The 16185-nt window shown below is 50.4% G+C and overlaps 1 protein-coding gene across 11 annotated transcripts in view; it reads right to left on the reverse strand.

Annotated features, from left to right (window-relative positions):
- C2H10orf143 (chromosome 2 C10orf143 homolog) overlaps window positions 1-16185 on the reverse strand; it is a 106191-nt gene that overhangs the window by 77270 nt on the left and 12736 nt on the right. The gene's annotated exons all lie outside the window — the stretch shown is intronic.

Below are 16185 nucleotides of genomic sequence, written 5' to 3' on the forward strand. Positions count from 1 at the left end.
AATGTTTGTTTATTTTTGAGAGAGACAGAGAGAGAGGGAGAGAGAGAGAGAGAGAGAGCATGAGCAGGGGAGGGTCAGTGAAAGAGGGAGACACGGAATCAGAAGCAGCTCCAGGCTCCGAGCTGTCAGAACAGAGCCCGACGCAGGCCTCACACTCACAAAGTGTGAGATCGTGACCCGAGCCGAAGTTGGCGCTCAACTGCCTGAGCCCCCCGGGCACCCCAATACTTTCTTAACACAAGATGAATAATCCGCATGTGAATAATTCTTTGTCTTGCTGACACTGGGAAGCAAATTAACTGCACTGATTTCCAAGTTGCACACATGCTCTATAACTGATAACCTTTGGTAAAATTAGCATTTGGTTTCTGCTTCCCCGGGAACTGACGAAGATAAACTGCAAAAGCAATTCTCTAGCGCTAAAGGAAAAACGACTCACTCTCAAAATCCCAAGACTGAGCATTCTGAAGGGTCACCGAGTTCTCAGTGACGCCCAGCGACAAGCCGGAGGACCCCCCGCCCCTGGCGGTGCAGCCCGACCTTCGCCCGGAGCCAGCACCCAGCCTGTGGCCCCGCTGCTGGTGCAGCTCCCGCCCGCTCGGCGGACCCGGCCTCGCACCTCGGCTCCCTCGGCCCCCGGGCCTCTGGGCCTCTGGCAAACCCGCACCACGGTTCAAACTCCGCTTCCAGGGTCGGTGCTAGTACTTGTTTGCGTTTTCTATTGTGACTTTTTTTTTTTTTTAACTCAGTGGATTTATTCAATATAGAAACCTTATATCGTGGGCTTAGAGTGCTAGTTTTACTGACCTCTAATGGGCCTTGAAGGTTAAACGGACATTGGAGATTAAACTGGAAGATGTTGAACTCCAAGCCCCTTAACTCACTGAGCAGACTCTCCCGGGGTAGGTGCTGGACCTCCTGGAGGCAGAAGACACTGCTGGCTGTGAGTCACAACGTCCCCACGGCTCCCCGATTGAAACTACGAGTCCTACGCGAGACCACGCCGGGGGCATAATGCGAAGCCAGAGAGCGTGAGCTATGGGAGAAGGGGTAAGAGGCAGGGAGGAGCCAGCAGGTGCCGGTGGGGGGTGCCTCCTGCCCCCAACTCACCCTCGCACCTGCGACGTGAGCTCTGGTTAGCGGGGGCCCGAGGGGGGAGCGCAGGCACCGGCAACGCGGCGAGAAGGTACAAACAGGAAAAAGGTACCCGGTGCCTGGGCAGAGGGCCTGGGCCAGGGACCGGGCTCCAGGCCCACACGGGCGGCAGAAGGGGACAGACACCATGTACTGAGGTGTCGGCAAAACTCCTGGCTGCCAGGGGAGAAAACAGGAAAAGGGAAGGGAGAAGCGCCCTTCGGCAGCTGAGTGGTGAAGCCAACGAGAGAGGGAGGGAAGGTGTGGGTCCCGACGAGGGAGACGGAGGAATCCCGAGATTCCCCTGCCGTCCTCGTCACAACCAACCAGCACGGGGGCCAAACTGACGGGGAGGCTGCCGCCCTCAGACCAGCAACCTTTTTAAGCCTGTCCCGCGAAGCCAATATTCAAGGACTAGGAAAATTTCCAGCAGAGAAAGAGGCCTGATCTTCAAATGAAAGGCCTCACAGGGCACCTGAGAAAAATGACCCAAAACCATCAACTGTGAGATGTGTTCTAATGAACTGTGAGATTACACAGGTAAGGACAGAGTCCTCGAGGCCCGTGGGCACAGACTCAAGATGAGACGCAAAGGAAGGGGACTGGCATGGGCTTAGCGCGCATCTGGACAACAGGACCCGCACTGCGCCCACGAGAAGGTCCGCTGTAACCGATCCAGGGACGACCGGGAGGATTCCGGCAAAAAGATTTATGAGACACGTTAAAAATATTTAGATGTACATCTTAAACCAAAATAAAGGTGAGGTGAAGCTGAAAGGCGGATGTACAAACACTACACGGTGACAGAGCAGAAAAGATTCAACTGAACAATGTGAGATGAAGGAAGAGGTCAAGAGCAAAAGCTCTGGTTAAGGGACAGGCAGCACTGTGAGCGACAGTGTGTATTACAGAACAGGAGGACGAAACATAAACGAGGCAGTAAGCAGTTTAATAGCACAGGCGACGAAGGACATAAAAATGGGTTCAAATACTCCCCTATTAAAAGAAAACGTTTTTTTCTTTTTTAAATTTTTAATGTTCATTGACTTTTGTGAAAGACAGAGACAGAGCATGAGCGGGTGAGGGGCAGAGAGAGAGGGAGACACAGAATCAGAAGCTGACTCCAGGCTCTGAGCTGTCAGCACAGAGCCCGATGTGGGGCTCGAACCCACGAACCTTGAGATCATGACCTGAGCCGAAGTCGGACGATCAACGGACTGAGCCGCCCAGGCGCCCCCAAAAGAAAATGATTTGTAACTGGGCTCACAGAGCAAGCCCAGATGTAGGCTGCATACAAGAGACATACCTAAAACAGTCACTCAGAAAAGCCAAAAGTTAAAAAGATGGACAAAGGTAAATAAAACAAAAAGAGAGAAGGAGACCGAGTGGAATTCAAGTTCTCAAGTGTTAAAACACAAGGACGTGCTTAACGTTAAGCGCCACAGTTTGCAACAAAGACGTGATGCTCATGACCATCTGTGCACCAAACAACACGCACCACCTCCGGGAAGCAGAGGCGACAGGATGTGTGAGGGGACGCAATGGGGACTCAATGCGTGGTCTCCTGGGCGACAGGGTGGGCGCACGAGAGGTAGGTGAGGAGACAGAGCCCGGCGCCACCACCAAGCGAGGCAGGTCTTGTGGACGCGCATCCCACTCCGCACCCTGATAAGAAAGAATGTCCATGTCCTCAAGCAGCTATAGCAAATTCACCGCGGATGAGGGTATATTAGCTCAGAAAGAAAACATCAACAATTTCCATAAGGTAGAAATACGGCGGATAATACTTTGTGATCACAGTGCAGCCCAAGTACACGTCATTAACAACAACAACAGAACAGAAAGGTACTTCCACATTTAAAAATCCTACTATTGACTCTTAGGTGAAAGATGAAACATAAACTAAAAATACAGAATTTTTAAAAAGTAATTACACAGAAAACACCGCATAGCAGAATTCATGGAATGCATTTAAAGCAGTAATCAGAGAAAAATTCATTATACGAATATTTTTATCAATAAAAATGAAAAAATAAAATGAATAAATCTACAAATCTCAGCTCGTAAAAACCAGAAAAAGAACAACAGAGTAACCCAAGAGAAAACCACTGGAAAGAAACAACGGAGGAAAAGCTGATGGACACGGTAGAGGTTTTCTATGAAAAACAGTAGCACTAAATAGTAACTCTAAGTCTAGTTTGTGTGTGGGTGGGAAGAGGTAATTGACAAAACAATCTACCAGCTAAGCTGATCGAGACAAAAGGGGAGAAAGCACAAATACAGAAAATAAGAAACGACACAGGAGAAGTGACTGATGAAACAAGAAATTTTAAAACTCGTAGGAGACTGCTTTGCAGACCTTTGTGCAAACAGGCCTGAAAATGTAGCTGACGTGGGTGGCTCCCTGGGGACACTCAAATGACCAAGGCTGGCCCCACTGCAGCCGGGACACAGGGACAGATGACTGCAGGGAAAAAAAGAGTGGGTTCCCGGGCAGGCACCCCACAAGTAGCACCGGTCATACAGGTTCGCTGGTTTGACCGAACCTTCACCACCAGCTTCCGGCGCCCCGTAAACTCTCCAGAGAACCGGGAAAAACTCCCCAGTTCTGTATGAAGCCAGTGTAACACTAACACCCCAGATAAAGAGCCACAAAGAAAGAAAATCACAAACCAGCACCCTCCTGGGTATCAATGCAGAAATATTAAATAAAACATTAACAAACAGACCCTAACACCACAGTAAGAGCCCACATACCATGGTCAGGCAGGATTTTTTCCCAGAAATAAAAGTTGGGTTCAATATTAGGAAATCCAGTAGCATTTGCTGTACTAATAAACCTAAGGAAAAAATATGGTTATCTACACAGATGCTAAAAAAATCCTTTGATAAAATTCAAAACCCATTTGTAAAAGTCACAGAAAATAGAAATTGAGAGTTACATTCTTTTTAAATTTTCTTTAATGTTTATTTATTTTTGACAGAGAGACAGAGAGAGAGTGCACGTGGAAGAGGGGCAGAGAGAAGAAGATGGAATCTGAAGCAGGCTCCAGGCTCCGAGCTGTCAGCACAGAGCCTGACGCAGGGCTTGAACCCACAAACTGTGAGATCATGACCTGAGCCGAAGGCAGCTGCTTAACTGACTGAGCCCCCCAGGCGCCCTGAGAGTTATATTCTTAACGTGATAAAATATACACACATTAGTATCTTATTTAATGGGAAAAGACTGGCGGTATTTCCACTAAAATGGAGGCAAGGATGCTGGACCCCCATTTCTGCCCCACCGCTGCCCCACCCCGGAGGCATAAGTCACCTGTGTAGCTCCTGAACAATCAAGCAGAGGCATGAGAATCTGTAAGGAAGCAGAACTCCCTCTGTTTGTAGATGACAGCATGGCGCACATCTGGAAGCCCCAGAGAACCAAGGATGAAGGTAACCCACGCAGTAAAACCACCCCTTGAATATCAGGACACCAAGTGCACATACAAAAACCGCCCTCAAGTATAATCCAATAAGGTATGACAGAAAACCCCATTCTCAGTAATTACTGCAGAGAAGATTAAATGTTTCCGAACACGTCTATGCACGTGGCCCACACGAGGAGAACACAAATCATTCCTGAAAGACACAAAAGCGGATATGAGCACCTCCTATTCTAGGTTAGGATGACTTAACATTTGAAAGATGACAGTTAACTGATAAATTCAAGGTAATGCCAGTAAAAACACCGACAGATTATTGTACGGACTTACAGGGGACGATACTAAAGGTCACATGGAAAAGCAAACACGCAAGAATCGCCAAGAAAACCCTGAGGAACAGACTCCACGGGATGCATTTAAAGCAGTAATCAGGGACAGTTGATCACATTAATATTTTTATCCATAAAAGTGAAAAAATAAAATTAAACCCACTGGGCGTTAATTACATCATTATTAATGATGGCAATAATTAATACTTAATAATAATATTAATAATATCATTAAGCAGGTGGGACTGGTAATAGACAAGTAGGCAAAAGGGACTGAAAAAAAAGTCCAGAAATAAGGGGCGCCCGGGGGCTCAGTCAGCAAAGCGCCCAACGTCGGCTCAGGTCATGATCTCACAGTTCATGGGTTCCAGTCCCACGTCGGGCTCTGTGCTGACAGCTCGGAGCCTGGAGCTGCTTCCAATCCTGTGTCTCCTCCTTTCTGCCCCTCCCTGACTCACGCTCCATCTCTGTCTGTCTCTCAAAAGTAAAATAAACGTTAAAAAAAGTCTAGAAACAAACCTGAATATAGATGGAATTTTGCCATCACCACTCACTGGGAAAAAGATGGACCTTTTAATACATGATGCTGGGTACCTGGTAGCCACGTGGAAAAAGATGAGACCAGATGTGTATTTTGTACTGTACACAAAAATAAATCTCGGATGGATGAGGGCTCTAAAAATAAAAGAAAATGAAATTACAGAATTCTTAGACGAAACTTGGAGAAGCCTCGGTATGGGAAGATTTTTCTCACCGCAATTCAACATCCAGAAGCAATGAAACAAAAGTGCATAATCTGACTATATAAAAATAAAAATGTCTGCAGGGCAAAGTGAAACAAAACGAACAGCTCCCTACACAACATAAAAAGAGAACTGACCAACTGGAGGAACACATTTGCAGCCCGTACTAGTTCCTGGGAAAGAGCCACCACTCCGACGTGAAACTCTCATAAAAAATGAGGTGTCGGCAAAGCACCAAACACACAAAAGAAAAGCGGGAAAAAGACATGAACAGTTAACCGAAACATTTAAAAGTTCAAGCTCACTCATGATTTGTGAAGTGCAGATCGGAAGGTACCACCTGGCATCTCGCAGACCAGACGGGCAGCACCTCAGAGTGTGACACGGACCCTGTCACTCTGGCTGTGGGGAAACAGGCTCTATCTCCGGGGCTGCAAATCCTGCGAGAACCTTGGTGAAGCCGAAAAAGAGCTACCAACACCCTTCGTAAACGCAGAAACTACACCCGCAGGAATCTACCTGACAGGCCCCAGCTACAACAACGGGGAGGAAAGGCTGCACACGGCTACGCACTGCAGCACTGGTCAAACTGTAAGCGACGGGGTGGCCTGGGGGACTCAGTCGGTTGAGCGTCCGAATTCGGCTCAGGTCATGATCTCGTGGTTCATGAGTTCAAGCCCCGCATCGGGCTCTGTGCTGACTCAGGGCCTGGAGCCTGCTTCAGATTCTGTGTCTCCCTCTCTCTCTCTGCTCCTCCCCTGCTCATGCTCTGTCTTTCAAAAGTAAGTAAATGTTAAAAAAAAAATTACAAATACATACGCACATACCTAAGCAAGCAAGCTACCTTTCACGTAACAAGGAAGGGGCATGAGAAAACACAGTGTCTGCTCTTCCGTACAAACGAAATTCACAGAGGATGTGCCGGGAACTAAGGGGCTGGTCTCCCCCGGAGAGCGGATGGAACAGGGGCGGATGAGGGGCGGCAGGTGGGAATGCAGCAGACTCCTCATGCGTGTTCCCTGAAGCTCTCATCCTAGAGCACAGTAATGACTCACGTACCCAAAATACCAAGGTTAAATCAACCAAGGCGTCAGAGAGAGAAGACCCAAATGAACGCAAATAATAACAAAGGAAACTGTTTTACAAACAATGTTGCCACACTGACCTACAGAACTATCCTCAGTAATTCTGGACAATACTCTTTAGGCTAGCAACTCTTAAGTCTAAGGATAAAAAAAGAAGAACTGTATGCAAACACTGACTGCAGTTCACAAATCCGTTGCTCACAGGGTCAGCGATTTTGACACTATTTTACTGGCATCCTAAGACTGAACAAATAAGTAAACATACTGTGAATAATGAGAGCAAAGTTTCTCTCTGTTGCTGAAGTAAGTTACGAATAAAGAAAGGGAAGGGCTCCTGGGGGGCTCAGCTGGTTGAGCATCTGACTCTTGGCTTTGGCTCAGGTCATGATCTCACGGTCTGTGAGATCAAGTCCGTGCCAGGTTCTGCACTGGTGGCGTGGAGCCTGCTTGGGATTCCCTCTTTCTCTCTGCCCCTTCCCTGCAGGTTCTCTTCCCCCCACCCCAAAGTAAATAAATAAACATTAAAAAAACAACAACAAATAAAGAGAGAGGCTGTTAAAGACCCCGGCGGTGCTGGACGGACCGGGGAGCAGTGGCAGGGACGTGCTGTTTTACATCCAGACGGAGACACAGGAGCACACAGATGTGTGCAACGCACATGCTATGACGTGTAAACGGTACAAACGTCCACGCGCTAGTGCATACACACACCAACACACGCATTTTCTAGCTGTGCCTGCCAACAACGGTGGCATCCTGGCAGGAGCAAGACTACACCTAGCAGGTGGACACGGCTGTCTAATCCTCCATTACGGGGATGCAGGCTCCGCAGAGGGGGGTTGGGTCAGGCACAGAACAGGGAAAGCATAAAACGAGCCTGAGACATTCTGTTTTTAGAAGATTTTAGAAAAGGATGAGGACGCATCAAAAAGATGAAGGCGCGCCGTCTTGAAGGAGCTCCCAGTGGCCAGAGCTGGAACAACTCGGACAGCAGAATAAGCACCAACAGCACCGGACTGTCATCCAGGCAGAAAGTAAATTCCCGTGAGACTGACGGTGACATAGACCAGTGCGTCAACAACCGGGGAGAGGAGACAGTGTCCCCTTTTCAGATGAATCCTGCTTAAGAAATGTCAAAGCAATGAGGAAAACACGAGGTCACCGTGAAGCGAGCGCCACAGCGAAAAGTTATGCAACGAGATTCACCAACAGACACGGAAACCGACGGGCCGTGTAAGGAGAGGCTCCGTCTCCCAGCATCTCCTCCGAGGCTCTTACCGATTACAAAGAGAAACACTCTCCCTTCACAGTGGACGGAATCACCTTCATTGAGTGACAGGTCCACGTCAGCAGTAATGAGTGACATCATGACGCCGACAGGACACACGGAGGTGTGACGTCACCTCCGTGGGCTTCGTGGCAAAAAATGCACGGCCTTCATCTAATTGTGGAAACCATCGGACCACCCAAACGGAGTGACCTTCTACAAAGTACCTGACCACTCTGCATGCAGAGGGTCACGGCCATGAGCGACGGAGGAAGTGTCACAGGCCGGCAGAGGCCACAGAGGCACAACTGGCAGTGCGGACGGTGGATTCAATCACAGTCAGAGGAGGGCCGGTAGTGGGAGAGCCGGGAGGCAGGAGTAAGACGGAGTTTGGTTAGCGCCCAGCGCCGGTGCTGACCACGTGCTCTGCGCGCCGCACTCGGACCACATACAAGGTCTTCAGCTGACGGCTATACCGAATTCTCCATACTGTTTTTGCAACCTTTCTGTAAATCTATAACTACTTCTAAATAAAGTGTTTAAAACTGAAAATAAAAACCTCTTCTATGCCTGGTGGTATGGAGACCACACTTCTAGCAATACGGAGTTAAGCCAAATTGCTTTCCCATAATCTCAACCCACAGATTCTAACTTTTCCCTCTTGAGCAACATAAATAAATAATCTCCCCCTCCTCCCCGCACAAGATAAACATCCTTCCAGATGTTTGCAAGTCGTGCTCAGGTACTTTTGAGGCTCCCCATCTCCAGTCCACTGTTCCAACTGCCTTTCACTCGCCCACACCTGAGATGTTTTCTGGACTCTTCCTGCCCTAGCCACCTTGCTCCGGAGTTTCTAGACCGTCAATATCCCTCTTAAAATAAACCGTAACAAATCCCTGCAAAGCCGAGTGGCCCCCGCAGCGGAGAGCAGAACGACCTCCTGCCATGACTCGGCCAGCGCGTCTGATGGGAGAAGCCGGGCTGGCTGGACGGGCCCAGTGGCCACAGGGCACGGCAGGCATCCTCTCCACGGGAAACAGCCCGATGCTAAGTGCTCTCTTCACAGGGAAGGGCTCCCTCGGCGCCTTCACTAGGTTTAACTTGACATCCGGGTCGTTTCCTAGTCTAGCAGAGCACCTCTAATCCCTCTCCCAAAGACTGCGGTGATCCTACCGATTACCTTCATGACGTGTGCAAGAACAGGGCCTTCTGCGCCTTCGTCCAGCCAGACAAAAGTGCCGGGGGGGGGGGGGGGGGGGGGGGGGGGGGGGGGGGGGGGGGGGGGGGGGGGGGGGGGGGGGGGGGGGGGTGATGAGATCAAGGACCTAGACCTCCGGCCATTCAGGACCTACTCAATCTTCGCTGCACAACAGGAAGCGTGATGTGTAAAACTGACTTACTGCCAACTCTCCACAATCTGGGCTAAAGGGAAAAGTGGAAACAGTAAACACACTTGTGTCGTTTTGTTCACAGGCTTCAACTCGCCCCCTCGGTAATATCATTTCCCTGCTCCTTTCAGAGAGGAACACTGCCACACTTGCCAAAAGGGAACGCAAAGGGGCACGGCTGGGTGGCTATGAGCCAGACCCCACACTTTCTGGAGGAAATCTATAGCCCTATGGAAGGACATTCGAGAGCATTCCTGTGGAAGGTCAAGTGACATTTGGCACATTAAGGTCAGCAGACTTGGGATCGTCCGTGGTGACAAGCCAACATTCCTTAAGTGGCTCAGGTGGTTGGGGAATTGGGTCCCTAGAGCCAGCGGAAGGCGACAGGGGGACCCATGCTGGGACCGAGGTGGTTGGTAAGCACGGGACTCCCCTAGGGGACGTGGGGTTACCTGCTTGGGGGCCCCCAGCCAGCTGAGTGGATTAAATTATTCATGTTTTCTGCTATTTACTGTGGATTACCGAGAGCGGGCTGCACCTGCTGCCCTGCGCGCTTACTTGGCAAACCGTCTGGCTATTTCGGGCGGGCCTGGACCGCAGGGGGAGGACGCCCGCGGAGGCGTTTCACTCGGGGACGCTCGCGTTACAGGGCTCGCTTTTACCCCTCCTAGAAGGGGTGTGCAGCCTTCATGTCGGCAGATGAAGACTTACCACCCGACCAAGAAGACACCCGCACTGTGTAAACAAAATTAAAACCCCGAGGACACACACACCCCGTGACTTAACAGTAACTGAGCATCAACTGAATAGCAGCCTCACCAGAGAAAGTTCAAACAGGTACGGGCTGCTGAGAGAAGACGCTCGAGAAGACGCGTGAATTAAAATATGAAATACGTTCTGTTACCCGGCAGGTCTGGGGACGACAGCTGGCCCCCGCCGAGGAGCACGACCCCACCCCTGCGGCCGCGGACCTGCCCCTTTGCTGGAAGCCACGGCAGGCGCCGAGGGGGGCATGGGGCAGGGACGGAGCCCGGGCCCCTGCAGAAGGCGGGCTGGGGGCGCTTCCACGGCGCCCCTGCGGACACACTGGGGAGCCGGGGGACGGGGGTCCCGGCACGCGGGGGGCTCAGCCACCCACTGAACCTGGACACGCAGCCGGCCCCGGAAACCCGCTAAGCTCCCCACGCGAGAGGCAGGCGGAGAAGCAAAACGATGCCAACTTCCTTGAACATTTGAACAGAAAGGCACCGTGTACTCTCTTCCATCAGCACAGCAAGAAAACGGCACAGTCTTTAAAAATTAAACACCATGAGGGGCGCCTGGGTGGCTCAGTGGGTTGAGCGTCTGGCTTCGGCTCAGGTCATGATCTTGCGGTTGTGGGTTTGAGCCCCGTGACGGGCTTTGTGCTGACAGCTAGTTCAGAGCCTGGAGACTGTCTTCAGATTCTGTGTGTGTGTGTGTGTGTGTGTCTCTCTCTCTGACCCTCCCCTGCCCATGCTGTCTGTCTGTCTGTCTGTCTCTTTCTCTCTCTCTCTCTCTCAAAAAAACAACAAAAAAAATTAGGCACCCAGAATTAAGCATATTTAATACATACACTAACACATGAATTGAGCAGATAGACTCTAGACTACCAGTGTGAATCATTAGAACTCAGGATGCAGTCATGGTAAGTCTCCACACACACGCACACACACACATACGCACACTCACACACTCACACACACCCCGATCTTTCATTCTGAAGGTACTGTGGGGATTTTTAGTGACTAACAGCTTTTTTCTAAAAAGATTTTTTGTATTTTTAAAAAAATGTTTATTTAGTTTTTGAGAGAAAGAGAGAGAGAGAGAGAGAGAGACAGAGAGAGACAGAGCGTGAACAGAGAAGGAGCAGAGAGAGGGAGACACAGAATCCGAAGCAGGTCCAGGCTCTGAGCTGTCACACAGAGCCCGACGCGGGGCTCGAACCCACGAACCGTGAGATCAGGACCTGAGCCGCAGCTGGCGCTTAACCGACTGAGCCCCCAGACGCCCCAGTCTTCTGTATTCTAAACGTGTAACGCCGCTAACTAGGTCCTAGTTACCAGGAACAGTCCGCTGAGTGAGGCTGCTGAGCTCGGTAGGGAGAGTCCACTTCTGCTGGAGGAGCGGATGCGGAGGGCCACCGGCCGAACACAGGGCCGCTGATGCCGGCGCAGCAAGACTAACATGGCCCTGCAGACCGTCGTGCAGAAAGAAAACACGGTTTCCGTCACGCACAGGTTCTGCTTCCGTTACACTGTCACCTGGAAAGTGACCCTGCGGCCTCGGGAGGCTTGCTTTCCATGTGACCGTGAAACGTGACACGTCGCCAACCACGGAAACCAGAGGCCAGGTTCCTGCTCTCCAGTGCGCGCTCCCCGGACACCCGTAGACTCTGCCCACAGGGACCTCGCGTGGTGGCCCCGCGCTCCCCTGGCTGCCACCAGCGTCCGGACGACCCCTCAACTGACAGCGCGTGGACATCCCAGGCAGCAGGAGCAGGAATGACGACTCAAGTCTGGGAGGGCCAGCCACCGGGAGGACGACGGCAGAGCAAGGGAAGGGCACACTGACACTCGGGATGGGCCCCGGGCCCCCCGAGGACCCGCTCCGGCCGCAGGATTAGGAAGCGCACCAGACCGGGGTGTGGCCCCGATGATCACAGACTCAGGCTCGCAGACTCCCGCAGCCCTGCCGGCCCGATAAACGTCGCTCACGATGATCAAAACCACCGTGCAGGGGTGCGTCCGCGTTTGTTACTGCATTTGATCCTCAGCCACCATGTGACGGAGCAAGGGGGAGGAGCCTGCCTTCCACTCTGCAGACGGGACAAATGACTAAGCTGTCTGACGTCTGGTGATCTGAAATGACAGAGCTGGGCCTTCAGGGCATTTTCAGTCTAACTCGACAGACAAGACTGAAAAATACAGCCAAAGATGCACTAAAAACCAAACAGTGAGTGAAAAAGATTTCAAAACTTAATATAAACGTCATAAAAATCTCCTATAATTGGGGCGTGTCGGTGGCTCAGTCACTTGAGCTGCCGACTTGGGCTCAGCGTTTGAGCCTCGCATAGGGCTCTGCGCTGACAGTGTGGGAGCCTTTTTGGGATTCTCTCCCTCTCTCTGCCCGTCCCCTGGTCATTCTGTCTCTGTCTCTCTCTAAATAAATATATAAACTTTAAAAAAAATTTTTTCTTGAGGCGCCTGGGTGGCTCAGTCGGTTAAGCGTCTGACTTCAGTTCAGGTCATGATCTCACCATTCCTGGGTTTGGTCCCCACGTCGGGCTCTGTGCTGACAGCTCAGAGCCTGGAGCCTGCTTCAGATTCTGTGTCTCCCTCTCTGCCTATCTCCTACTCATGCTCTGTTTCTGTCTCAATAATAAAAAAACATAAAAAAAAAAAGAATATGGGCTTAAAATATTTTTTTTCTTTAAAAGCCACAATAATCAAGACAGTGTGGTACTGGCATGTGGATAAACATCTAGAACAGACCGAGAATCCAGGAATGAACCCTGACGTTGAGGGTGAATCACCTTGGACAAAGGTGCCAACACAACTCACCGGGGAAGGTGCAGGCTTCTTAAGAAACGGCGCCGGCACGATTCAACGCCCAACGCAGGAGGAGCCCCGGGCCTTACCTACACACCACACAGGAACATCAACGTAACACGGGTTGGAGAGCTAAACGTAAGAGCTAACAGCACAAAATGTGCAGAGGGGAACACAGGACGAGACCCTGTAATCGTGGGTTGGGCAAACATTTCTAAGATAGGACACCAAATGCGTGATCCATAAAAAAAAAAAATTGATAAACTGGAGTTCATAAGCATCCAAAACTTTGGGGCTTCAAAAGGCACTATTGAGAAAATAAAAAGACAAGCCACATTCTTAGAGAAAACGTTTATACATCAGCTATATGTTAAAAGATACATATCCAAAATCTATAGAGAAGCCTTTCAATTAAACAAGACAAATAATATAAACTTAATTTTTTAACTGGGCAAAGGATTTGAATAGTGATTTCTCTAACAAAGATACAAAAAAGGTCAAAAATACATGAAAAGATATTTAACATCACTTGTCATTATTTTTTTAATGTTTATTTTACAGAGAGAGAGAGAGAGAGAGAGAGAGAGAGAGGGACAGCATGAGCAGAGGACGGGCAGAGAGAGAAGGAGACACAGAATCCGAAGCAGGCTCCAGGCTCTGGGCTGTCAGCACAGAGCTAGATGTGAACCCAGGAAATATGAGATCATGACCTGAGCCAAAGTCTGATTTTCAAATGACTGAGCCACCCTGGCGCCCCAACACCATTTGTCATTAAAACCACAAATCAGAACCACAGTGGGATGCCAGGCCCCGCCCGCCAGGATGGCTGTAATCACAGAGACCATAACAGGAGCTGGCAAGCGTGGGGAGACACAAACCTTCAGGCACTGCTGGTGGGAAGGTGAATGGGGCAGCTGCTCTGGGAAGTCTGGCAAGTCCTCAAAATGTTAAGTGTCCGTCGGGTTACCCTATGGCCCAGCAATTGCACAAGTGTGTCCTTCCAAGGGAAATGAAACCGTTACGTCCACACAAACACTTGTACATGAATGTTCTCAGCAGCTTTACTTATAAAATCTCAGGGCACAAACAACCCAAATGTCCATCAGCTGAGTAACGGATGGACAAAATGCGGCACACCCACACAACAACAGACAGGGACAAGACCCTGATAGCTGCTTCCGCAGGGGTGAGCCTCAAGCACATTATCGGGCCAAGTGAAGGAAGCCAGTTACAAAAGACCAAATAGTGTGATTCCGTTCACACGAAGTGTCCGAAGAGACAAACGGATAGAGAGGACGGTGACCCCGTAGTTGCTCAGGGCTGGGGGAGGGCACAGACAGTGGCCGCCTACAGGAGCCAGGTTCCTGTCTGGGGTCATGAAAATGTTCTTCATGTAGATTCGGGAGATATTTACACAGCTCTGCAAATATATTAAAACTACCGCCCTGTGGACTTTAAAAGAGTGAACTTTATGGTATGTGAATTACAAACAAAGCTGTTTTTAAATATGAGCAAAAGACTTGAATAATTCACCAGAAAAGATAGGAGTGACAAATAAGGATGTGAAAAGAGGTTCAACAGCAAGTCACTAGGGAAATGCAGACGAATACCGCAGTGAGGCGCCTGCTTCAGATCTACTAGATGGCCACAATCCAGAAGACAAAGCGAGAACGTGCTTGGAGGTTTCTCAAGAAGGTGAACACAGACTTGCTGGGTGAACCTGCAGTTCCAGTCCGAAGGTGTAATTTTTTTAATGTTTTTTATTTATTTTTGAGAGAGAAAGATGGCGTGAGCAGGGGAGGGGCAGAGAGAGAGGGAGACACAGAATCTGAAGCAGGCTCCAGGCTCTGAGCTGTCAGCACAGGGCCCGATGTGGGGCTCGAACCCATGAACCGTGAGATCATGACCTGGGCTGAAGTCAGGTGCTTCACTGACTGAGCCCCCCAGGTGCCCCCAGCTCTAAGGTTTAAGAGAAATGGAAACGTAGGTATATACAATGATCTAATGCAACTTTTCCAAATTTCCAGCATCATTCATAACAGCCAAAAAAGAGTAACAACCCAGTGTCCATCAACAGGTGAATGAACAAAATGTGGTCTATTCATACACAGGAGCATTACTTAGTAATAAAAAGGAAAAAGCTACTGACACATGCTTCCTCATGGATGAACCTGAAAAAAAAAAAACATCACATTAAGTGAAAGAAGCCAGCTGCAAAAAAACCAAAACCAAAACCAGAACAAACCCACATATGATCCTGTTTATACGAAAATTACAAAAAAGGTAAATCTGGAAAAACAAAAAGTACATTAGCAGTTGCCTGGGCTGGGGAGGGATGGACTTACTGCTAAATGGGTACAAAGGAGGCACCAGAAGTGCCCTAACACTGGGGTGACGGCTGCACAATTGCTAATTAGCCAAAAGAAAAAAGAAAAAAAATCACTTCATTGTACGCTTGAAAGAAATACCTAAACAACACTGCTTTGCTAATAAATGCAGGACAGACACTGAAGAGACATGAACCGCAGTGCCGACCGTGAGGGTGCCGAAGGGGCACACCGCGAGGACTTTACCCACCGAATTACAATGTCCCCTAAATACACACTTGGAAGGCACCACGATTTTACGCATCCGTGTAACCCTCCCTCCGTTTCTTTCGTTAGACACACACACAAGCCTCAGCACGTGCATCAGCCGGAAGGGTCTGCTGAACGCGTGCCGCACGCCTCGCTGGGCTCTGGGCATCGGAGACGCGAGGCAGCGGAAGCCACCCCACGGTCCTGGGCGTGGCTGCTGGGCCCAGCGGACCCCTGCAAGCCCCCCACCCAACCCCGACCTTTACCCCGTTCCGACCTGCCTTCCCGTGCCAGGAGCCCTGCCCGAAGCCGGACGTGGCCGAGCTGCACGCGGGGGGCAGGGTGCGTGTGGTGTCACAGTCACGGCCAAGACGAGCTGTTCTTGGCAAACGGCCCCCCGCTCTCGACGGGAAGCGGGCAGAACGCGTTCAAACTGAGCAGAACAGACAGTAAAGTAGGAGGCAGATTCCTTGAAAGTATCAATGAGGGAGAGAACGGAGTGACCTGTTCCTCGGGGCCCGGGTCGCAGTCACTTTGACGGGAAGGGTGACCAGGGAAAGGGTGCGGAGACCCCGCGTGGGGTCGGCCCGCCGCCGCTGCTCGCGGGGTCCCGCAGGTGGGGCCTCGCTCCGCAGCTGAGCCGCAGAGCCCACACCCCTCAGGGAGAAACGC

This window comes from Suricata suricatta, chromosome 2, assembly GCF_006229205.1.
Source record: "Suricata suricatta isolate VVHF042 chromosome 2, meerkat_22Aug2017_6uvM2_HiC, whole genome shotgun sequence".
NCBI lineage: Eukaryota > Metazoa > Chordata > Mammalia > Carnivora > Herpestidae > Suricata > Suricata suricatta.